We start from the raw sequence: 20,039 nt of genomic DNA on the forward strand, positions 1-20,039 counted from the left end.
TCTGTACAACTCAGTACACAGTATAGATAGAGTGTCTGTACAACTCAGTACACAGTATAGATAGAATGTCTGTACAACTCAGTACACAGTATAGATAGAATGTCTGTACAACTCAGTACACAGTATAGATAGAATGTCTGTACAACTCAGTACACAGTATAGATAGAATGTCTGTACAACTCAGTACACAGTATAGATAGAGTGTCTGTACAACTCAGTACACAGTATAGATAGAATGTCTGTACAACTCAGTACACAGTATAGAGAGAGTGTCTGTACAACTCAGTACACAGTATAGATAGAGTGTCTGTACAACTCAGTACACAGTATAGATAGAATGTTTGTACAACTCAGTACACGGTATAGATAGAATGTCTGTACAACTCAGTACACAGTATAGATAGAGTGTCTGTACAACTTGGTACACAAAATAGATAGAGTGTCTGTACAACTCAGTACACAGTATAGATAGAATGTCTGTACAAATGTCTGTACAACTCAGTACACAGGATAGATAGAATGTACAACTCAGTACACAGGATAGATAGAGTGTCTGTACAACTCAGTAGACAGGATAGATAGAATGTCTGTACAACTCAGTACACAGTATAGATAGAGTGTCTGTACAACTCAGTACACAGGATACATAGAATGTCTGTACAACTCAGTACACAGTATAGATAGAGTGTCTGTACAACTCAGTACACAGTATAGATAGAGTGTCTGTACAACTCAGTACACAGTATAGATAGAGTGTCTGTACAACTCAGTACACAGGATAGATAGAGTGTCTGTACAACTCAGTACACAGTATTGATAGAATGTCTGTACAACTCAGTACACAGTATAGATAGAATGTACAACTCAGTACACAGGATAGATAGAGTGTCTGTACAACTCAGTACACAGTATAGATAGAATGTACAACTCAGTACACAGGATACATAGAATGTCTGTACAACTCAGTACACAGGATAGATAGAATGTCTGTACAACTCAGTACACAGGATAGATAGAGTGTCTGTACAACTCAGTACACAGGATACATAGAATGTCTGTACAACTCAGTACACAGTATAGATAGAATGTACAACTCAGTACACAGTATAGATAGAATGTCTGTACAACTCAGTACACAGTATAGATAGAGTGTCTGTACAACTCAGTACACAGTATAGATAGAGTGTCTGTTCAACTCAGTTCACAGTATAGATAGAGTGTCTGTACAACTCAGTACACAGTATAGATAGAATGTCTGTACAACTCAGTACACAGTATAGATAGAATGTCTGTACAACTCAGTACACAGTTTAGATAGAATGTCTGTACAACTCAGTACACAGTATAGATAGAGTGTCTGTACAACTCAGTACACAGTATAGATAGAATGTCTGTACAACTCAGTACACAGTATAGATAGAATGTCTGTACAACTCAGTACACAGTATAGATAGAATGTCTGTACAACTCAGTACACAGTATAGATAGAATGTCTGTACAACTCAGTACACAGTATAGATAGAGTGTCTGTACAACTCAGTACACAGTATAGATAGAATGTCTGTACAACTCAGTACACAGTATAGAGAGAGTGTCTGTACAACTCAGTACACAGTATAGATAGAGTGTCTGTACAACTCAGTACACAGTATAGATAGAATGTTTGTACAACTCAGTACACGGTATAGATAGAATGTCTGTACAACTCAGTACACAGTATAGATAGAGTGTCTGTACAACTCAGTACACAGGATAGATAGAGTGTCTAAACAACTCAGTACACAGTATAGAGAGAGTGTCTGTACAACTCAGTACACAGTATAGATAGAATGTACAACTCAGTACACAGTATAGATAGAATGTACAACTCAGTACACAGTATAGATAGAGTGTCTGTACAACTCAGTACACAGTATAGATAGAATGTCTGTACAACTCAGTACACATGATAGATAGAATGTCTGTACAACTCAGTACACAGGATAGATAGAGTGTCTGTACAACTCAGTACACAGTATAGATAGAATGTCTGTACAACTCAGTACACAGGATAGATAGAGTGTCTATACAACTCAGTACACAGTATAGATAGAGTGTCTGTACAACTCAGTACACAGTATAGATAGAGTGTCTGTACAACTCAGTACACAGTATTTATAGAGTGTCTGTACAACTCAGTACACAGTATAGATAGAATGTCTGTACAAATGTCTGTACAACTCAGTACACAGTATAGATAGAATGTACAACTCAGTACACAGTATAGATAGAGTGTCTGTACAACTCAGTACACAGTATAGATAGAATGTCTGTACAACTCAGTACACAGTATAGATAGAATGTCTGTACAACTCAGTACACAGGATAGATAGAGTGTCTATACAACTCAGTACACAGTATAGATAGAGTGTCTGTACAACTCAGTACACAGTATAGATAGAGTGTCTGTACAACTCAGTACACAGTATTTATAGAGTGTCTGTACAACTCAGTACACAGTTAAATAGAATGTCTGTACAATGTATAGTTCATATGATAAGTAGAGTCCCTCTTTAAGTCTGTAGAAAACATATATAGAGTTCCACTCAGTTTTGTGATTTTGACAGACTCTAAATAGCTTTTTATATAAATGTCCAGCAATGTTTGCAGCCAGGTAGACCTGTTAAATCTATTCCTCAGATATTACCGATGGAAAGCAAGGGTATCATTTCAATACATTCTATTACAAATTTATAACTTCATATCATTTCAATACACTCTATTACAAATATATAACTTCATTTGGTGCATCTTTAATTCTCCTAAAGATATGTTAACATGATTTATTAAATATAGAAAAAGTCTCCATGCACTAAATATTGTTCTATTTCTCAAAAAGTATCAAATAAAATAAAATATACATGTGAGCGAGTAATCTTTCTGACGGTAAAATTAATTGACCAGGTCAAAGCTGATCATATTCCAGTTCAATATGTTGAAAAGTTAAGTTGTCTAGACACCATGGCGCAAAGAATAAACAATTTCATCACATAAACTCAATGAGATGTTACATTTATCCAAATATATTTACATTCTCCAGTGTCTTTGTCTGTGATAACACTACGAATCGATTTTGTCACTTGAAGTTCAATAAATTGCACCACTTACTATATCAATATTTAATCGTATGTACAATTGCCGAAAATTATATATAAGTAATAAGAATGCCAGGGGTGATCAAATCTACAAAAAAAGCCCCCCACCCCCCGGATCATTATATTTGATTACTCCAACCGTATTTGATCACCCCATAATATTATAAGAATGGTTTTTTATTCCTTCAAAAAATTATAAAACTTCCATTGAATCATATTTTTTTTAGTTACGAAAGTAAGTTTGCAGGAAAAACAGTTCTGTTATTTATTCGAAACTAGCAACTAGCCAATGAGTCAGCTTCTAACTATTTCCCATTTTAGATGTTAATGCGCTTTAAGATTAATTGTCATATTGCTGACGGAATAAGAGTGACACAATTGTCGGTTTTTCCACAAAAAATTAATTACGAATAGAACTCATCAAAGCAAATCAAAATCGGTATGCAAAGACGTAAATCATCTGTGGATGGGTTTTTCCTTAACTACGCTTTCTTCCATAGATAAAGTATTCGAACGCAATTGTCTTCGCTTAATTATATCTAAAAATTGATATTAACACTAAGATAATGTCCAATTATCTACTGATAAAATTGATAAAAACGCAACAATTCAATACACAGTCAGATATCTGTGGGCATTTATGGCTTTATTAACATTTTTCTGTAGTGAAATTATATAACTTTATAATTTTTTAACGACATGTTCTCAATTCACTATTTGTCTGAGACATCAGAAAAATAAAACTCTAATAGTAGTTCTTTGTAAAAAAAAAAAAAAAAAACAAACCAAATAAACAAGTATTATATAATGAAAGAGGCATTATAACGCAGTTTATTATGTTTGTACATGTTATTTAAATGAAATAAATTTCTACTACAAGGGGTTGTTAATCATAATGGCATATTTCTCTTCTACATGCAGGACAAACAATGAATAAGTGCAGGAGCAGCTTGTCAACATATTACCTCGGTGTATAATTATGTCGACGTGTGCGCAAGATAATTATGTTGACATGCAGTACACAAATTCCATTGATATAGGAAAATTTACTGACAAACGTCCTACAAATACGCGTTTAAATGCAACATACATGTATAGTATCAATATATTTTTATTTAACAATACTGTTTACACAGACTTAAAGAGACATTGTCCAATTCCAAGTTAAATCAAAAAAGTAAATCATTTTCAAAATACAGATAAAATATCATATTAATGCTATGACATTTCCTTTTTGTTATGTAAATAAAATAATCAGAGACGATCAAAATCTTGGGAAAGACTATAGACTTAAAAACAACATCCGAACAGTGGTTTCAGTCCGTGCGAAATGACAAGAGAAAACACGGTGGAAGAAAAATAAATAAATTAATCAGTAAAGAAATAATACATTTAATGCTTGATACATATATGATGAAAATTGTAGTTAAATACCAAATAACGTCGAGTTTAAAGAAACGTTTGTGGTGGTGTGAGAAACCTGAAAAGATCAATGTAGATAAAAGCAAATATTTATGATTAAAATGTATAAAAAAAAAAAGGTGATCTACAAAGTTTCAACGGATTTCAAACTCACAACTTGTGTATCAATATTTAATTAACTCTAAGACTTTGCGCTACGCAAAAAAACACCAAACTATGTGCAAAGTTGTACAATGTATTTAACTTTGTTACGAAAAATTATTGTCCTATGTTATAACCATATCACACGATATTATAACTATATCACACGTTATATTTTACTCCATTAATCATCGTCACTTGTGCGTTATTTTTTGGCGCCTCTTGTGTGTTTTTTTTTTGCGCCTCCTTTCGTTCTGGGCAAGTACATGTACATGCGGCCGCGCAAAAACAACAGGCGGCGACCAGAACGAAGACTCCACACAGACTGTACATAACAATGATATACCAGAACGCAAAGTTAAAGGCGATCGGATGACAGTAGTTCCCGGAGGCGGGGTCTGTGCTCAGGTCTCCATAGGAAGAGAAGACCCACACGTTTCCTACAAAGAAATTAAAATAAAATTTGACGGAAACTGAATCTTTAAAATAAAGTAGGGTATAAAGTTGCTCAAAAAGTCACATCAACTAGAGCAGAGCTCGTGGCAAAGCCCCGAGTAGGTCTTCCGTTGTTGCTGCGAGTTGAAAATATATGTTATATGGTGTCAAACGATTATAATGACTATACTTTCAGTTCTGCTTTTGTTATAAAAACGTGTTGTGATTGAAAGCCTGTATATAAAACGTGTTTTGAAACAAAGAAAGGAAGAAAATATTTTAGGAAAACTATTTGTCGAGCAGAGTTTATGTAATCGTTTCAAACATTCTTTAAACACTGAGATGTTTCATGGCGAGTTAAATTTTCAAGGGTAGCAAGCATTGTTATAAACAGTTTGTACTCATGATTCATGTCAGGAATTGTATTTCTTTTTTAAACTGAACCCGCCTTCAAAACACGTAAACCTTTCTCAAAGATAACTTCTATATTAAAATATTTCTAAATTTTTGAAGACTATGTGCAAGTTTAGAATTGCGTGCTGACAAAATTTACAGACCCTAAAACGTACTACTACACCAAAAAAGCGTGCGGCCTACGTGAGAGAAACGTTTCGTGTAAACCTTTTAGAGTTTCATGTAAACCGTTTAGCGTTTCGGGCAAAGCGTGTAAATCGTTTCGAGCAAAGCGTGCGAGAACCGTGTGAAACGTTCATCAAATTTCATTCGGAACTCTCTGACAAGTTAATTGTTTCAAAATGATGGCGCCCGTGTTTTACATTACTTTAACAAAATTGAGCGAATTTTTAACAAACAAAAGAAAGGTATATATATTAAAAGACGACTAGTAACAGATAAATACATGTATATTTAACGTTTTCATGCGATGTTTCAGTACTGAAACAATATTAAAATTCGCTATACATAAAAAATATTAAATACAGTTAGCGAAACATGATTTCTATTGGAACAAACCTAAATCAACTTTAACTTGCACGATCATGTTTTGATAAGCATGTATTTTTATTATTTATTTACATCGATAACTCTTACTGAGACCATTCGGCTGTGTACAAGCAGCACACATAACCTCGGACATCGGGTGAGACCTGCACCTGGCTAAACCTGTCAATCAAACTCTGTGTATTTGTTTTCATTGGATGGTCAGGCGTCTCTATTTTGTCAAAAGCCAATGGAAAATTAATGACTTCAAGGTAATCGGAATACGTATTTGATGAAGCACACAATTTAAATGATAGAAAATTTATTAATTATTTGAACAAAATTAAATGTAAACATAGAAAGGTATTAAAAAAATTAATTATTATGGGAATCTATACGCATGGTACTCAATTCAAATAGATTATATTATGATTTTATTATTTTATGTAGTAAAATCACCCTTCCAACTGTTCCTCAATTACATAACAATTGATGACCTGGGGCTATAAATGTTCTGAACTGTGTGCGCTGAAGCGACACAAGATTCTCGGTCGCATGCGGCAATTGAATTAACACAGACTGGCCGAATAAACAAAGGGGTGGGAAAGTGAAACAAAATGTTACACATAAGAAACCACCAAAAATGATTTTCGACAGATCTTGCTATCTTTTCTCCAATTAAAAAAAAAATCCAGTGCGAGCACCTGTCAGCGGGGCGGGAGGAGGGGGGGGGGTTGGGCAGCAATGATTTCGCTTCCACAATGAAACTACAGTAGTGATTAATATGTGACCGATAGAATCTAATCTAAAGTTGTTTAAACTCATGTGAATATTTTTTAAATTAATCATCGAATGCCTCAATTCAGGGCATTCCTTTATCGTGCTAGCACCTACCGCAAACATGTAACATGGAACTTTGATTATAATTTGATTTGATTTTTAAACTACCTTATACGCTATCGTATAAATCAATGCTTAATCAACTGTACAAGTAAAATAAATTCATCTTTTCATCTTAAACCAATAAAATAGTTGAAAACATAATAAAATATAGTTGTGTCCGTGCAAAATATGAAACATAAACGCGTCATAAGGTACGTATACATGTAGAAGAACACGAACCGACCGCGGATCACTTATCCACTCGCGCCGGATCTCCTCAGCCATGTGCGAGGGATGATCATCATTTAAATGTTTAATATTTGAGGGGGGGGGGTGTTGATTTAAAACATTAATTGTACAGTTTTTAAAGTAGTTTACATAAACAAACCAACCATTAGTTTATGTCTAACGATTTTTCCGATTTGGAGTAATATCGTTCATTAATATTCATTTACACTCAAATATTTAATTAAATATATACAAGTAGGACAAACTTTTATAACATAAAATTAAAACAGTTCTTGTATATACGGCTATATTAACTCAAACACGTTCATATGCATGTAAGTGTAAGTCGTGGTGTACGAATCTTGTGTATTAAATAACCGCTTACCGCTAAGTAATGCAGCCGTCGCTGATCTCCTCGGCCGTGGGCAAAGAATATATTTCGTAAAGGTACAACGCACAGAAACGCACAGCTCACAACCAAGGAAGATTTGAAAAGTTTGCAATATAATGACCTTACTCTATCAATCAGGCACGTAGCATCAGGGGGGGCCAGGGGGGGCCTGGCCCCCCCCCCCCCCCCACTTTTTCTCGCAGCAACAAATTTTTTAAAATTTACATATAAAAAATTGAATTATCATAGAGTTGGCCCCCCCACTTTTTTAGGAGTATGTAAAAAATTGATATGAAAATAAGGAAATAAGGAATGAAATTGAAGTTATATACTATGTTTTGATAAGCATGTATTTTTATTATTTATTTACATCGATAACTCTTACTGAGACCATTCGGCTGTGTACAAGCAGCACACATAACCTCGGACATCGGGTGAGACCTGCACCTGGCTAAACCTGTCAATCAAACTCTGTGTATTTGTTTTCATTGGATGGTCAGGCGTCTCTATTTTGTCAAAAGCCAATGGAAAATTAATGACTTCAAGGTAATCGGAATACGTATTTGATGAAGCACACAATTTAAATGATAGAAAATTTATTAATTATTTGAACAAAATTAAATGTAAACATAGAAAGGTATTAAAAAAATTAATTATAATGGGAATCTATACGCATGGTACTCAATTCAAATAGATTATATTATGATTTTATTATTTTATGTAGTAAAATCACCCTTCCAACTGTTCCTCAATTACATAACAATTGATGACCTGGGGCTATAAATGTTCTGAACTGTGTGCGCTGAAGCGACACAAGATTCTCGGTCGCATGCGGCAATTGAATTAACACAGACTGGCCGAATAAACAAAGGGGTGGGAAAGTGAAACAAAATGTTACACATAAGAAACCACCAAAAATGATTTTCGACAGATCTTGCTATCTTTTCTCCAATTAAAAAAAAAATCCAGTGCGAGCACCTGTCAGCGGGGCGGGAGGAGGGGGGTTGGGCAGCAATGATTTCGCTTCCACAATGAAACTACAGTAGTGATTAATATGTGACCGATAGAATCTAATCTAAAGTTGTTTAAACTCATGTGAATATTTTTTAAATTAATCATCGAATGCCTCAATTCAGGGCATTCCTTTATCGTGCTAGCACCTACCGCAAACATGTAACATGGAACTTTGATTATAATTTGATTTGATTTTTAAACTACCTTATACGCTATCGTATAAATCAATGCTTAATCAACTGTACAAGTAAAATAAATTCATCTTTTCATCTTAAACCAATAAAATAGTTGAAAACATAATAAAATATAGTTGTGTCCGTGCAAAATATGAAACATAAACGCGTCATAAGGTACGTATACATGTAGAAGAACACGAACCGACCGCGGATCACTTATCCACTCGCGCCGGATCTCCTCAGCCATGTGCGAGGGATGATCATCATTTAAATGTTTAATATTTGAGGGGGGGGGGGGGTGTTGATTTAAAACATTAATTGTACAGTTTTTAAAGTAGTTTACATAAACAAACCAACCATTAGTTTATGTCTAACGATTTTTCCGATTTGGAGTAATATCGTTCATTAATATTCATTTACACTCAAATATTTAATTAAATATATACAAGTAGGACAAACTTTTATAACATAAAATTAAAACAGTTCTTGTATATACGGCTATATTAACTCAAACACGTTCATATGCATGTAAGTGTAAGTCGTGGTGTACGAATCTTGTGTATTAAATAACCGCTTACCGCTAAGTAATGCAGCCGTCGCTGATCTCCTCGGCCGTGGGCAAAGAATATATTTCGTAAAGGTACAACGCACAGAAACGCACAGCTCACAACCAAGGAAGATTTGAAAAGTTTGCAATATAATGACCTTACTCTATCAATCAGGCACGTAGCATCAGGGGGGGCCAGGGGGGGCCTGGCCCCCCCCCCCCCCCACTTTTTCTCGCAGCAACAAATTTTTTAAAATTTACATATAAAAAATTGAATTATCATAGAGTTGGCCCCCCCACTTTTTTAGGAGTATGTAAAAAATTGATATGAAAATAAGGAAATAAGGAATGAAATTGAAGTTATATACTATCCCCCCCCCCCCCCCCCCCCCCCCCCCCCCCACGGATTAGGATTTTGAAGATTTTGGAAAAGTTGAAATTCCCTTTTTTTTTTTCTTTTTTTTTTTTTTGCTTGTCAAGATTTTTTGGATGAGTCTGGCCCCCCCCCCCCCCCCCCCCCACTTTCAAAAACGATGCTACGTGCCTGATCAAATAGAAGTTATATATTTTAAACTTAAACCCTACAATTGATCTATGTCTATTATTGCTTTAGAGAATGACATTGCTTTTATTAATTAAATGAACTATTTCTTACTTGACATCCAATCGTTTAATCCACAAAAGATTTTGTGTAATCAAAACTAAAACAATTCTTGAGTTCGCGGCTAAATAAACTCATATATGAGAGACGCAACTCTCGTGTATTAGATAACCGCTGACCGCTAGGTAGTCCAGCCGCGAGCATGGTGACCGATTTTCTCGGCCGCGGGCGAGGGAGAGCTTACGTAATGGTACACACACACACAGCTCTGATTCAAGGTAGATTTTAAATGCATGGAGTTAATAAATAAAATGTAATGCATAGAGTTTTTTAATTCCATATTTTGTGGTTTAAAAGAAAAGAAAAAGAATGTTTTGTTTTCCAATTGCCGTTTTTAATGATTGTGCACTATAAGAACTTCACAACAATGACTTAAACTCCTAAAAAAAAAGCATGTACTCCAAAAAAAAAAAAATTCTGATAAATTAATGCCTCCTGTATAAACCAGCATACTTTCTGCGGCAACTTTATGCCAGTTGTACGCACAAAGACTTTCGTTAACTTGTCAAATGAAAACAGGTACATGTCAACATGTAAAGCTTTTTACACTCATACTACACAAATCACTTACAAAATAATATTGTTACGACTTTATGAGATCCCAACAAACAACTTGTCCAGCGACATCCATATCAAAATCCAAACCGTTTTTGAGTTATTACGCAAAAACTTTTAGGGGCTATTGGCCCTTAATTTAAGGGACCAGCCCTTTTTTATTGGTGTCAAATGAAAGCCCTTGATATTCTGCACAACTTTTATTCTACATGTCTTAACAAAATATTTTTCGTTAAAAAGATATAAAGGAAAATATGTCTAAATTTTTGCACTTTTTGGAATCCTGTTTTTTGACCCCCTACCTTTTCCTAAATAAGGAACGTAATCCCAAAACAAAAACCGATGTATACAACTTCAATGTCTTTGTTATTCAAATTCGTTGGATTCCCATTCCCTGCTATCATAGTCTCGGAGCCTTTGTCTGGAAACCAAAGGCCCTAAAAATTTTTAAAAGGGGAATAACTCGTTAACGGAAAAGGAATTCTAACTTTTATGATTTGATGAAGATAGTGTTTTGTAAAGTCCATTAGCCCTGAAAATTTGAGCAAAATCCGTTCAGAAATGAGCACGATATGAAGCCTCAAAGTTCGCGTCTAGGAAGAAAAAAAAAAAAAAGAAAAACTAGATTCGATCTCGTTGCGAGCAACGAGTGGGTCTTCCGTCCGATTTTGAATAAATAAGATTAAACTTATCAATTCAAAGATAAAATCGTAGATCTAAGCGAAAAAAAGAGAAATTTTTTTTGCAGCACTCGAGGCTTGAACCCGGGTCGCCTGGGCCATGTCCACGACTATAACGACTGAGCTACTCGGACTCCGCTTCAGAACTTTGACGCTTAATTTCTCGAGAATGCCTTGATCGATTTTAAAACTAATTACATATTCTTAATCAGTGAAAAGGTCACTATAAGGTGTAAGAATTTCAAAGAAAAATATTAAAAAATAAAAAAGTCGAAAAATTCAATTTTTCAAATTTCCTTCCGGTGACGACCGGAAGTGACGGCGGACATTCTCTTGACCGAGGTACATTAGAAAAACGGTAGATCTATCATCTCTGAAAATTTCAGCTCTATATCTTTGCTCGTTTTTGAGAAACCCGACAGACAAAATTGACTTTTTAAAATCGTAAACGGACGATAACTTCCGACCGGAAGTGTATTTTCAAAAAATAAAAATTATATATCAGCTTTAGATAAAAACACGTATATATTGAAAATTTGAGCGAAATCGACCCTGCCATCTCCGAGAAATCGTCTGCACAAAATCGGTAAGAAAAAAAAAGAATAATAATAATAACTAGATTCGATCTCGTTGCGAGCAACGAGTGGGTCTTCCGTCCAATTTTTGAATAGATAAGATTAAACTTATCAATTCAAAGATAAAATCGTAGATCTAAGCGAAAAAAAGAGAAAAAAATTTTGCGGCACTCGAGGCTTGAACCCGGGTCGCCTGGGCCATGTCCACGACTATAACGACTGAGCTACTCGGACTCCGCTTCAGAACTTTGACGCTTAATTTCTCGAGAATGCCTTGATCGATTTTAAAACTAATTACATATTCTTAATCAGTAAAAGGGTCACTATAAGGTGTAAAAATTTCAAAGAAAAATATTAAAAAATAAAAAAGTCGAAAAATTCAATTTTTCAAATTTCCTTCCGGTGACGACCGGAAGTGACGGCGGACATTCTCTTGACCGAGGTACATTAGAAAAACGGTAGATCTATCATCTCTGAAAATTTCAGCTCTATATCTTTGCTCGTTTTTGAGAAACCCGACAGACAAAATTGACTTTTTAAAATCGTAAACGGACAATAACTTCCGACCGGAAGTGTATTTTCAAAAATTAAAAATTATGTATCAGGTTTAGATAAAAACACGTTTATATTGAAAATTTGAGCAAAAACGACCCAGCCATCTCCGAGAAATCGTCTGCACAAAATCGGTAAGAAAAAAAAAGAATAATAATAATAACAACTAGATTCGATCTCGTTGCGAGCAACGAGTGGGTCTTCCGTACGATTTTTGAATAGATTAGATTAAACTTATCAATTCAAAGATAAAATCGTAGATCTAAGCGAAAAAAAAAAACAGAAAAAATATGCGGCACTCGAGGCTTGAACCCGGGTCGCCTGGGCCATGTCCACGACTATATCGACTGAGCTACTCGGACTCTCGCTTCAGAACTTTGACGCTTAATTTCTCGAGAATGCTTTGATCGATTTTAAAACAAATTACATATTCTAAATCAGTAAGAGGGTCTCTATAATGTGTAAAAATTTCAAAAAAAAATATTAGAAAATAAAAAAGTCGAAAAATTCAATTTTTCAAAATTCCTTCTGGAGAAGACCGGAAGTGACGGCGGACTTTTTTTAGACAATAGTGCACCAGAAAAACGTTAAATCTATCATCTCTAAAAATTTCAGCTCTATATCTTCAGTCGTTTTTGAGAAACGTCGCAGACAAATTTGACTTTAAAAAAATCGTTTAATGACGATAACTTCCGACCGGAAGTGAATTTTTAAAAACCGTTCCGGCGGTACAAACTTCAGTTGACAAGGCACCATCCCTGAAAATTTGACTGAAATCGAGCAAGCCATCTTCGAGAAATCGCCTGCACAAAATCGGTAAGAAAAAAAATAACATTTACATTAAATTACATATTCTGAATCAGTAAAAGGGTCACTATCATCTTATTGGAAAAATATATAAAAATAAAAAGTTGAAAATTTTCATTTTTTAATTTTGCTTCTGGTGACGACCGGAAGTGACGGCGAACATTCTCTATACCGAGGTGCACCAGGAAATCGATAGATCTATCATCTCTGAAATTTTCAGCTTTCTATCTTTGCTCGTTTTTGAAAAACCTGAGCGACAAAATTGACTTTTTAAAATCGTAAACGGACGATAACTTCCGACCGGAAGTGAATTTTCAAAATCTGTTTCAGCGGTATAAATTTCAGATAACGAGGCTTCAGTCCTGAAAATTTGAGAGAAATCGATCGTCCCATCTCTGAGAAATCGCCTGCACAAAATTTGTAAGACAAAAAAAGAATAATAATAATAATAACTAGATTCGATCTCGTTGCGAGCAACGAGTGGGTCTTCCGTCCGATTTTTGAATAGATTAGATTAAACTTATCAATTCAAAGATAAAATCGTTGATCTAAGCAAACAAAATGAAAAATTTTTTTGCGGCACTCGAGGCTTGAACCCGGGTCGCCTGGGCCATGTCCACGACTATATCGACTGAGCTACTCGGACTCTCGCTTCAGGACTTTGACGCTTAATTTCTCGAGAATGCCTTGATCGATTTTGAAACAAATTACATATTCTGAATCAGTAAAAGGGTCACTTTCATCTTATTGGAAAAAATATATAAAAATAAAAAGTTGAAAATTTTCATTTTTTAATTTTGCTTACGGTGACGACCGGAAGTGACGGCGAACATTCTCTATACCGAGGTGCACCAGGAAATCGATAGATCTATCATCTCTGAAATTCTCAGCTCTCTATCTTTGCTCGTTTTTGAAAAACCTGAGCGACAAAATTGACTTTTTAAAATCGTAAACGGACGATAACTTCCGACCGGAAGTGAATTTTCAAAATCTGTTTCAGCGGTATAAATTTCAGATAACGAGGCTTCAGTCCTGAAAATTTGAGAGAAATCGATCGTCCCATCTCTGAGAAATCGCCTGCACAAAATTTGTAAGACAAAAAAAGAATAATAATAATAATAATAATAATAATAATAAGAAAAGTGAAAAAGAAACCGAAGAATAATAGAAGGGTCTTCCGCTGAAGACGGAAGACCCTAATAATAATAAAAATAATAAGAAAAGTGAAAAAGAAACCGAAGAATAATAGAAGGGTCTTCCGCTGAAGACGGAAGACCCTAATAATAATAATAAGAAAAGTGAAAAAGAAACCGAAGAATAATAGAAGGGTCTTCCGCTGAAGACGGAAGACCCTAATAATAATAATAGAATTGAAAAAGAAACCGAAGAATAATAGAAGGGTCTTCCGCTGAAGACGGAAGACCCTAACTAGATTCGATCTCGTTGCGAGCAACGAGTGGGTCTTCCGTCCGATTTTTGAATAGATTAGATTAAACTTATCAATTCAAAGATAGAATCTTAGATCTAAGCGAAAAAAAAAAAATTGCGGCACTCGGGGCTTGAACCCGGGTCGCCTGGGCCATGTCCACGACTATATCGACTGAGCTACTCGGACTCTCGCTTCAGGAATTTGACGCTTAATTTCTCGAGAATGCCTTGATCGATTTTAAAAAAAATTACATATTCTAAATCAGTAAGAGGGTCACTATAAGGTGTAAAAATTTCAAAAAAAAATATTAAAAAATGAAAAAGTCAAAAAATTCAATTTTTCAAAATTCCTTCCGGAGAAGACCGGAAGTGACGGTTGACATTTTTTAGATAATAGTGCACCAAAAAAACGGTCAATCTATCATCTCTAAAAATTTCAGCCCTATATCTTCAGTCATTTTTGAGAAACGTCGCAGACAAATTTGACTTTGAAAAAATCGTTTAATGACGATAACTTCCGACCGGAAGTGAATTTTAAAAAACTGTTTCGGCGGTACAAACTTCAGATGACAAGGCATTATCCCTGAAAATTTGACTGAAATCAAGCAAGCCATCTCCGAGAAATCGCCTGCACAAAATCGGTAAGAAGAAAAAAAAAGAATAAGAATAATAAGAAAAGTGAAAAAGAAACAATAGAATAATAGAAGGGTCTTCCGCTGAAGACGGAAGACCCTAATAATAATAATAATAACTAGACACGATCTCGTTGCGAGCAACGAGGAGGTCTTCTGTTCGATTTTTAGAATGAAATATGACATCATCGACTTTGATTTTCGACAACAAAACATGTTATGGAAAAGGAGAGTGAAGTACTAATGCTTTATTGTATCGCTTTTTTTAAGTTCTCTTGCTTTTTTAAATACTTGCATTTTTTTCAATTAAGATAGAAAAGATCAAACTTGTTTACCTCTGGTCCCCCAAAAATCCTAATTGGGTAACGCAAGAGAAAATCATTATATTGTTGGGATATATAAACGTATTATACCTAATCTAGCTTTAATAACCTTTCACAAAATATCCCTCAATAAAGGGCTATAGATTAAAATTTTTAGAGCTCTTTGATCCCCTAATTTAAGAGGCAATCCCCTTTTCTTGGATTCAAATGAAAGGACATTTAATTCTGAACACATTTTGTCAGCAAGTGTTTAGAAAATGTGTGGCCCCTAAAAACCCTAAATTACGTAACACATGATTAAATCATTACATTGCTTGAATATATAACTATAAGATAAACACATTTGCACCTATAACATTTCACAAAATATTTCTCAGTAAAGGGCTACAGATTAAAGATTTTAGAGCCCTTTGGTTCCCTTTTATTAGGGGCCAGCGCCTTTTTCTTGATATGGAATGAAAGGTCATTAAATTCTAAACAAATGTTGTTTAACATATGTTTAGTAATTCGTTACCGTTTTAAAGATAGATGAGAAAAAAGGTTTTAGGGGCCGGTCCCTTATCTCCTTTTAGGGGCCGTTCAACGAAATTTTGACGGTTGCAATTTGTTGAGAATATCATTTTGAACAACTTTTCTTTTATACTGCATTACAAAATATTTTTCCTTTCTCAGATAAGGGTGATCAAATTTTTTGACTTTTGGCCCCTAAAAACCCTTTATTACGTAACACATGATAAAATCATTACATTGCTTGAATACAGAACTATAAGATAAACACATTTGCTTCTATAATATTTCACAAAATATCTCTCAGTAAAGGTCTACAGATTAAAGATTTTAGAGCCCTTTAATCCCCTAATTTGAGGGGCCAGCCCCTTTTTCTTGATATCAAATAAAAGGTCGTTTAATTCTACACAAATTTTGTTCAACAAGTGTTTACAAATTCGTTACCGTTTTGGAGATATATGAGAAAGAAGGTTTTAGGGGCCGGTCCCTTTTCTTCTTTTAGGGGCCGTTTAACGAAATTTTGACGGTTGCATTTTGTTAGGAACATTATTTTGAACAACTTTTCTTCTGTACTGCATTACAAAATATTTTTCCTTTCTGAGATATGGGTGATCGAACTTTTGGACTTTTGGTCCCTAAAAACCCTTAATTACGTAACACATCATAAAATCATTACATTGCTTGAATACATAACTGTGAGATTAACATATTTGCTTCTATAATCTATTACAAAATATCCCTCGGTAAAGAGTTATGGGTAAAAGACTTAAGAGCCCATTAGGTCCCTAATACTAGGGGTCAGCCCCTTTTTTTTGATATCAGCTAAAAGGTCTTGTAAAAATAAACTTTTTTTACATTACATGTTTTAACAAAATATTTTCCAGAAAAGAGATAAAGAGAGAAAAGCACAAAAATTCACGACGCTTTTTTAATGTCAATTTTCGAGCCATAGCGAGCTTTGGCGCCAGTAGTGCTTAACATACAAAACAACAATCATGCAAAACTTCAATCTTTCCTTTACCTACCGTAAAAAATTGAGCTTAATATCTCTTATAGTTTAGGAGAACAACAGAAGACAAAATACCCATATAAAAATTAGAAAAATCTCAATATCTCAAAAACGGATGTGACGTCATCAACACAAAAAAAAATTAATCAGGTTCAGACCAATATCTATCATATCTGAAAATTTGATTGAGATCGGACGAGTCGTTTTTGAGAAATCGCGTGCACAAAAATAGGAAGAAAAAAAATAATAATAATAAGAATAGGGAAAAAGAAACAAAGCAATAACAATAAGGTCTTCCGTTGGAAACGGAAGACCTTAATAAGAAAAGTGAAAAAGAAACAATAGAATAATAGAAGGGTCTTCCGCTGAAGACGGAAGACCCTAACTAGATTCGATCTCGTTGCGAGCAACGAGTGGGTCTTCCGTCCAATTTTTGAATAGATAAGATTAAACTTATCAATTCAAAGATAAAATCGTAGATCTAAGCGAAAAATAAAAAAAAAAAATTTGCGGCACTCGAGGCTTGAACCCGGGTCGCCTGGGCCATGTCCACGACTATAACGACTGAGCTACTCGGACTCTGCTTCAGAACTTTGACGCTTAATTTCTCGAGAATGCCTTGATCGATTTTACAACTAATTACATATTCTTAATCAGTAAAAGGGTCACTATAAGGTGTAAAAATTTCAAAGAAAAATATTAAAAAATAAAAAAGTCGAAAAATTCAATTTTTCAAATTTCCTTCCGGTGACGACCGGAAGTGACGGCGGACATTCTCTTGACCGAGGTACATTAGAAAAACGGTAGATCTATCATCTCTGAAAATTTCAGCTCTATATCTTTGCTCGTTTTTGAGAAACCCGACAGACAAAATTGACTTTTTAAAATCGTAAACGGACGATAACTTCCGACCGGAAGTGTATTTTCAAAAAATAAAAATTATATATCAGGTTTAGATGAAAACACGTTTATATTGAAAATTTGAGCGAAATCGACCCAGCCATCTCCGAGAAATCGTCTGCACAAAATCGGTAAGAAAAAAAAAGAATAATAACTAGATTCGATCTCGTTGCGAGCAACGAGTGGGTCTTCCGTCCAATTTTTGAATAGATAAGATTAAACTTATCAATTCAAAGATAAAATCGTAGATCTAAGCGAAAAAAAGAGAAAAAAATTTTGCGGCACTCGAGGCTTGAACCCGGGTCGCCTGGGCCATGTCCACGACTATAACGACTGAGCTACTCGGACTCCGCTTCAGAACTTTGACGCTTAATTTCTCGAGAATGCCTTGATCGATTTTAAAACTAATTACATATTCTTAATCAGTAAAAGGGTCACTATAAGGTGTAAAAATTTCAAAGAAAAATATTAAAAAATAAAAAAGTCGAAAAATTCAATTTTTCAAATTTCCTTCCGGTGACGACCGGAAGTGACGGCGGACATTCTCTATACCGAGGTACATTAGAAAAACGGTAGATCTATCATCTCTGAAAATTTCAGCTCTATATCTTTGCTCGTTTTTGAGAAACCCGACAGACAAAATTGACTTTTTAAAATCGTAAACGGACAATAACTTCCGACCGGAAGTGTATTTTCAAAAATTAAAAATTATGTATCAGGTTTAGATAAAAACACGTTTATATTGAAAATTTGAGCAAAAACGACCCAGCCATCTCCGAGAAATCGTCTGCACAAAATCGGTAAGAAAAAAAAAGAATAATAATAATAACAATAAGAAAAGTGAAAAAGAAACAATAGAATAATAGAAGGGTCTTCCGCTGAAGACGGAAGACCCTAATAAGAAAAGTGAAAAAGAAACAATAGAATAATAGGAGGGTCTTCCGCTGAAGACGGAAGACCCTAATAATAAAAGGCTGTTTTTTTCTAAATCTTAAAGGAAGAGTGTTTTTCAACTTGTACTACATTCAAACAACCCCTTTATGTTGAATATTTTAGTTAGAAAATCCAAAAAAAAAAAAAGAAAAAAGAAATGGAAAAGAAAGAAATAGAGAGAAAGAAGAAATCTTAGCTCCGGAGAGGCCTTTGCAGGTGTCATAACAATATTTCAGCAAAGGTTCACGTCAAAACATGGCTGACGCGAAATAATTCCCGAATTTCTCTTTGAATTTGGGGCGTTTCCGCCCGGGAGAGGAGCTGAATTTTTGTATGAGATGAGGAACGATGTGTGAGATGTCTGACTACACAGGTTTGGTAACAGTGCGATGTCATTTGAAATATTGATGCGTGTTTTTGTCTGGAGGGGGGTGAAAAGACCCGAGCTTGATTTTCGTCGTAAATAAATCGAAAGTAGAATTTTGAGGTGTGGATCTCGGATTCGGTTAACGACAATTAGGGGAAGTAAAGTCCTAAAACAATGACTGATGCATTTTACACATGTATTTCAGTGTTGAGATTTTTTTTCGTGTCGTTTATTATTGTGTTTGACTGTTTTATTTCAACAGGATTGATAAAATCATTATAAATGTAGAAATAACGAAATCAGCAACACGTAATTTTATTCGGTAAAAATTTGATGACAGTAATTTCCACAGTTCTAACATTCATAAGTAGTTCACACGCAATCGTAGATACAGACTAAACGGAAAACAAGAAATATACATGCAACAGAAATATTACGCGGCTGCTTACATCCCTTGTACTGTGTAAATTTTAAGTCCTCGTACAGGCTATACTTGCCGCTTGATCTCAGGAATTTCTTCTTAATTGTTCAATCCGCTGCATATTTTACAGACAATAAGAACGGGGTCCGAGGCTTATATTCACGAATTTTCATTAGAATTGAGTGAAGGACTCGGGAGTTCGATTTTTTTTCTACAGTACATGTCAAGCACGCCAATCGAAACTCAAATGTCCAAAAATTCATAACTCTCTTAAAAGTGAACGAATTGGTCTGGTAATTAGTACAGTAATCTAGAATGGTACTAAGTTGAAAATAAAGGTCCAAGATGAAAGATTCAGTCAAATCAGTCCAAAAAAACTT

The 20,039-nt window shown here is 34.7% G+C and overlaps 1 pseudogene; it reads right to left on the bottom strand.

The window, feature by feature from the left end:
• Positions 1-3,283: 3,283 nt before the first annotated feature.
• LOC128188293 (transmembrane protein 272-like) overlaps positions 3,284-20,039 on the bottom strand; it is a 78,633-nt pseudogene continuing 61,877 nt past the window's right edge.

This window comes from Crassostrea angulata, chromosome 6, assembly GCF_025612915.1.
Source record: "Crassostrea angulata isolate pt1a10 chromosome 6, ASM2561291v2, whole genome shotgun sequence".
NCBI lineage: Eukaryota > Metazoa > Mollusca > Bivalvia > Ostreida > Ostreidae > Magallana > Magallana angulata.